This window comes from Rhipicephalus microplus, chromosome X (genome assembly GCF_043290135.1).
Source record: "Rhipicephalus microplus isolate Deutch F79 chromosome X, USDA_Rmic, whole genome shotgun sequence".
NCBI classification, from domain to species: domain Eukaryota; kingdom Metazoa; phylum Arthropoda; class Arachnida; order Ixodida; family Ixodidae; genus Rhipicephalus; species Rhipicephalus microplus.
The window spans coordinates 398026220-398032682 of record NC_134710.1 but is presented as its reverse complement, the minus strand read 5'-3'; the positions used below and the strand labels follow the sequence as shown (position 1 = coordinate 398032682).

Here is a 6463-nt window from a genome sequence, read left to right as displayed (position 1 = left end):
GGACCATTATCATAAGAAATACCATGTATAAATAGTAAAACCCCAATATTGTTTGCATTTTCTGCAAAAACACTTTTAAATTTGTTGTTTTTGATGGAGTGTGAACTCTGGGTGCAGATTTGGACTAAGGTAAAAGTTTTTGTGCATGAATTTCGCAATATTAGGATATTGAGCAGCGTGCGTTGCCTATCGAGAACAGTATTGATGAGTTTATTTTTACTAAAATATCCTTAGATGTTGAGGCTTCTCATGGAACCCTGTAACAAAAAGGCATACATCAAGCAGTCTGTCCTAAGAAATTACTCGTAATAAAGGGATATTTTGTCCCTAATGAGATAACCGGTTCTTGGATTCATATTTCTATTCCAGCAATTTTCTATTCATATTTTCTATTCATAGGCATATTTTCTATTCCAGCAAGTTTTTCACTCCTCCTTTATTCATAATTTTTTATTTCCAAATACTGCTGGCCGTTATGGCCGTAACAGGGTGGGTACAGTAAATGTTAACAAAAACAAAAACAAGTCGAGCGTATGGTAATTAAGGGAGAAGTTATAAATATACACAAAGAAAAAATATACTTTTAAAAGCGCTGTTAATAAAAACGTACATGCATATATTGTGATGGTGGTACAGTATGCACTACGAAGTAACTACGCGATGTATTTTCGATCAACATGGTAGTATATGTGCAATACTATAGCAACACTCAATGTTCACGACATTATTTTAATGCACGTTTCATAGCTTTCTATGCTCTTCGAATTCAGTACAGGTGTTGGCAACTGATTGCACTCTTTAACGTTCGTGGAAAAAAGCAATACGCGTACTCGTCAAGATTGCATTTTGAAACCGAAAACACAAATTGATTGCATTATCTGGCATTGTTGGAGGGCCTGGGAACAAGACAAATTTTAGTTTTAATATTGAGGTGTTCTTTTGATAACAAAAAAAGAAATTTAGGTCGACCGACTTACCGGCGTTGAGCCCGCGTAGGCAATTCAAGCAACCGAAGCGTTTCATAAACGGAGTCATTTCGTGAATAACGCGATAAAATTAGTGTTGCGGCGTTTCTCTGTACTTTTTCAATTCGATTTATTAGCCCCGACTGGAAGGGATCCCACACTGCACTGGCGTATTCGAACGCTGACCTTACGTAGGTCAAATATGCAAGCAGCTTAACGGATGGTGTTGCTAGATTTAGTTTGCGACGAAGAAGCCATAACTTTTTTCTGCAGCTGCACAAATGCTGTTCTCGTGTGGTTTCCAACTTAAGTAATTTGAAATGATTCGGCCTAGGTATTTTATCAAGTCAGCTTCCGGTTAGAGTTGCGGCATTCCTCTCATATTGACATTTCGATACATTTTTTTCTGTTCGTGACTCAGAGCATAACTGATTTGGATTAATTTATTTTCATTTGCCACTTGGCCCATCTTCTTACAGCTCTAAGAGCTTGCCTAAGTGACGCCTGATCTTTCTGGTTATTGATTTCTTGGTATATTAGGCAATAATCTGCGAACAACCTGACGATTATGTCGTCACTTATGTCATTAGCAATATCATTCATGTAAATAAAATAAAGGAGGGGTCCCAAAACAGATTTCTGTGGTACGCCTGAAGTTATTTTAGCCGATCCGATTTGGTGCCGTTTATTTCGACGTATTGTGTCCGACCTGTGAGGTATGAGCGAATCCATGCTACAACTTCATAATTTATACTCATTTCCATTAGCCGTTTTAATAAGTTGGTGAGCACAATCCAGTTAAAAGCCTTGAATAAATTCAAACATATAGCGTCCATCTGTTTTCTCTTATTCGGTGCAGTCGAAAAGTCGATAATTGTTCCTACCAATTGTGTAACAGTAGATAGGCTCCGTCGAAAGCCGTGCTGATTAGAAAAAAAAAACGCCCTCTTGTTTTCAAGATAACCGTAGATTGATTTTGATATCATGTGCTCCAGAAGCTTGCAGCACACGCACGTCAATGAAATAGGCCGGTAGTTTCCTATGTCTTGCTTTCCACCTGGTTTGTGTACTAGAACAACTTTTGCAACTAGCCAATCATCTGGGATTCGTTTCTGTTCTAGCGTTGCCTTAAATATAATATCAAGATAGCGACCTACCCATTCTGAATACCTGCATAAAAGTGCATTTGGTATACCATCAGGACCTATGGATTTCTTATCTTTAATATTAAGCAAAAGTGCTACAATACTTTCTTATGACACCTCTATCTCAGCCATTGTTGAAATGTATGGTGATTGTAGCGTGAAGAGTGAAAAATTATTTGCGGATATATCAGCAAACACAGATTAGAAGAAGTCATTAAAACAAGTTGCAATACGAGAGAATTCAGTCACAAGTTCATCATTAACGACAACGTCTCTAGGACCCTCGTTATCTAGTGGCAAATGGCGCCAAAACGGTGTGGGTCGTCCTTCATAAAACCAGTCAATGTAACATCATAGAAGGTTTTCTTAACCACAGTCAGCTTCGTGCGCAAGGCAGTGCTTAGTGCAGAAATTTTACTGTGATCTTTTCCTAACATTTTTTTGTTCACTGCTAATTTTTCGTTTTAAATGTATGATTTCACAGGTTATCCGTTGATTCTGTTTATTTTTGTTCTTTTTTACTGGTAAGAAATGTTTATTTTTGTTTTTCTTTTTTACTGGTACGAACCTACTGATGCAGTAAATACGATATTTTTAAATTCAGCCCACATTGCACTGACGTCATTCGCCTGACTGAAGCTATCTAAAAATAGAGAAAGGTTATCAATTTTGCTTGTGTCATCGACTCTGACAAAATTTTTGACATGCGTATTTGTGCTTTCAGTTCTTGAGAACAAACTGGTATGCTTTATTTAAAGATAAACAAAGTTATGATCTGAAACGCCAGCCTCTACTTATACCTCATACTCTTCAAAACGGCCGTCCACGAACACTAGATCCAAAATCGGTCCCGATTTCCCAATTAAGCACGTGCACTTTTGAACTACCTGCTGTAAATAATGACTGAAGACTATCCCTAGGAGCAGTTCACATTGGTCTTTTTCACGAGGCTCCGCGCCAAGCACGGACCAGTGAATACCTGGCAAGTTAAAATCCCCAGAAATAATAATTTGAGAGCAGCGGAACTGTAGGCCTTCTAAGTAAAACTGCATATTTTCGAGATACGAACTGGGAGAGTAAGGTGGTCTATATACTGCACCAAGAATTACCGTTGTTTTACCAACTTTAAGCGGGCAACAAACACTTTCGTGTGTTAGAATGCCAGACGTTTGTACGCAGTATATATTAGCCTTGATCACTACAGCAACTCCGCCCCCACGTGCATCGCGGTCCTTGCGAATAATTTTATCGACTCCCACTGTCGGTCATGGGATGACGGTCATGAACCGATTAAACCCGACAAGCGTCCAACGAAGAGTTCCACCATGACCCTACTGAATTTTACTTGGCCAGTTGGAGTAGGAACTGATCTGACTTGGCTGGATGATTTGGTAAGCACCTGTAATCCAACTTCTAGGAGGCCTCAGCATGGGATGGCTTTCCTTGTGAGAGGTTTCGATGACGTGCTGCTTTGGCCGGGAGAATGGTCAAGCCCCTGTAATCCAGCCTCTTAGGAGGCCGTAGTACAGGTTTTGGATCCTCGCTGCTGGTTTGGTGATGACTCTAGTCCGTTCGTGGCTCGGAGGTGCCGGGATGGTGTAAGTAGTCGCGTGCCCATGTAATCCAGCCTAGTGGGAGGCGTGACTTCTCGAGCCACTGAGCCCCCCCCCCCCCCCACCTCCTAGTGTTGCGTCACGGGCAATGTGAGGATGTCCTGGCTAAGAGGGGGGGGGGCTCAAACCGCTGACCTGGAGTCGGAGGGTCAGCGGCTGCAGTGAGGGGGAAACATGGTGGACTAACATGACTCATCACGTTGCCTCCGGCACCCGGCAAACTTAAGCGCGGGCTGCCAACCCCCTCCTGCTGCGGTACGGGGGATGTGCCCCAAAGGCGCACAGACCTGAGCCTGCTGAGGAGTGCGTTGGTTTGCACCAACGTCTCTGTGAGTGGCGACGCTTGACAGTGTGGGAATGTCGCTCAGTCTTGCTGCGACGCTCCTTCGGAGCGGGTAAAGGGGATTGTACTCCTGTCGGCATAAGCTCAGCTGAGCCTGAAAAATCGGATAAGCCAGATTCACACATGGTCGTGAAGGTGAGCCATGTCTGACCCGGGGGGCTTACCCTTCGTCTATGCCCCCCCCCCCCCCCGGTATACCATCCCCTTCAAGTGCGCACATAGCATCGCAAAGGTGCTGCGCACAGCAGACTCGCAGAAGGGGTGAACCCCGTACCGTGATGACGCTGGCTGATGAGATTACCTGAGACACCTTTTAGTGATTGCACCTGAGACACCTTTTGGTGCTTACATGAGACACCTTTTGGTGTGAGCACTCGTTGTAGCTACACATAGCTCGCAAAGTACAGGCCACTGGCTGGCACATCGCCCAGAAGAGGCCGCCGTGCCCTTGTAGATGCTGCGGATTCCTCCCTCGCGGTATAGCTGCTTGGCATAGTCCACAGGTCCAGCAAACCGGGCTTTGCCTCCATGGTCTTCGTGGGCCTGCTAAATATGAGCTCTTCTTCAGGGGGCTTTTGCTGAATCTTGTTGCCGATGCCAAAGCCAAAAAAGCAGACTGCAAGCATTGGCGTCACTCCATTGAGAGGTGCATCCATGCCTTTGTAGAGACCACGCACACTCTCTCCCACTATGGTTTTCTTCGCACAGCCAAAGGTGTCCGTGTAGCGCGGATATTCGGCGGGACTGGGTTTCGGCATAGTCTGCAGTCGTACCTTAATAGTGTTTAGTGGGTGGCCGGCGAATATGAGACAAATGCCGCCGAAACCACCGGTGAAGAATCTTTGACGGGGCTGACTTTCCTCTTGGACATCTTTTTCTTGCTTCCCATCCTAGGAGTGCACGAAAATGCTCAGCGACTGTTGACACGTACAGGTTCATAGATCGCCGTGCGTGCAACAATTCCGCAAAGCCTTCGCTAATTTTGGCTAAGGTGGCTAGATGGCGTAATGAGTTTACATTTCTAAGAATCACATTGTCCCTCAAGTTATATGGGGCAACGCTAGAGCTTCGCCCATTCGTCATAATTCATGCATTTGCAACTTCTAGGCCTGTCTGATGGATAGTTTTTTAGTAGACCCTGACTGGGGTTCTTTTATTTTTAAATAAAGTTGTTCTTTCTCTCTCTCATGGGTCAATTCTTTTTATAGAAACAGACACTTTGACAACTCTAGCGCTTATAGATACGAAAACTGCCAGGGTGACGCGTACTCTGAAGGTGGCAGGTTCGATCAGTGCTGGCAGCAAGTGGCATTTTCACCCGCGTTACTTTCTTTTCATCGCATCCCAGTCAAGTACATTACCTTTAAAACTGTATAAGTAACACTCCTCATACTTTCTCAGGCTGAAGTATCTGCTAGTTTTCATCAAAAAAGGCATAGCATGATTAAGTGGAAGCGCGAGCTTTGCAGTTTCGATGACGTTTTTTGCTGGTTGCATTTTTGTGTAGTTTGGAGGATTTTAGCCTCGAGGTAGAGCGCCCGCTTGAGCTACGGTAGGTCGTGGGTTCAATTTTCACTGGCACCAGGTACCCACCGCTTCCTAAATGGGAACAAGCCTACCTCGGCCTGGCGCTCAGCTTTCATTGTGGAGTGTTGCGTATGAGAAAGGAGCCCACGCCTCCAAAATCCTGTCGACAAAACCTGATAAATAACTTTGTCATACAAGGTTATGCAAACTTTTGTCATGGCATGTTGCAAAGTTTTTTTTATGCTTGCGAAAGAAGGGGGCTATACTGCAGCAGTTTTCAAATGGAAAAGCTAGCGTCTAGAAAAGAACAGTGTGGAAGAGTTTCGGAGCACAATGAAGCGATTTCAAAGTGAACTTTCTGTCATTTTTTTCTGAACCCAGAGCTCAAGTGATAGAACTGATCTGCATTATGGTCTGAAGAAAAGTCGAAAAACTGACACGTGTTTGGGCCGACCTAGGGATTGAGTACGAGCCTACACAAAACCATGCACCTCGAGCGTACGGGGATGCACATCTCCAATGTACTCGACTAAATGGTCGACGGAGATTTCGAGTTGATGGAAAGGTTACTGAAGAACATTGCGCATTTCACAACTAAAGTTCACTAGCTGTGCTTGGAATCTTCAAAGCCCAGCCGTGAGGTAAGATGATTGCCAATAATATATTTTTATGCACCTGTATAAAGACTGAACTCGTGGGTATCCACTCGGTACTGTTTGTAAATAAATGTTAACAAGTCGTTTTATTTGATTGTTCGAAGGGGGGAAAATCTGCTCAAAATTAGTTCGACAAAGAAATGCCTCAAGAAAGTGCTGAGTTATCAAAGGTTTCCATTTCACTACAAGTATTGTGATGGCTAAGGTTGTGCAG

The 6463-nt window shown here is 43.8% G+C and overlaps 1 pseudogene; it reads right to left on the bottom strand.

The window, feature by feature from the left end:
• Window positions 1-230: 230 nt before the first annotated feature.
• Window positions 231-5709, bottom strand: LOC119185263 (mitochondrial carnitine/acylcarnitine carrier protein-like; annotated as a pseudogene).
• Window positions 5710-6463: the final 754 nt, after the last annotated feature.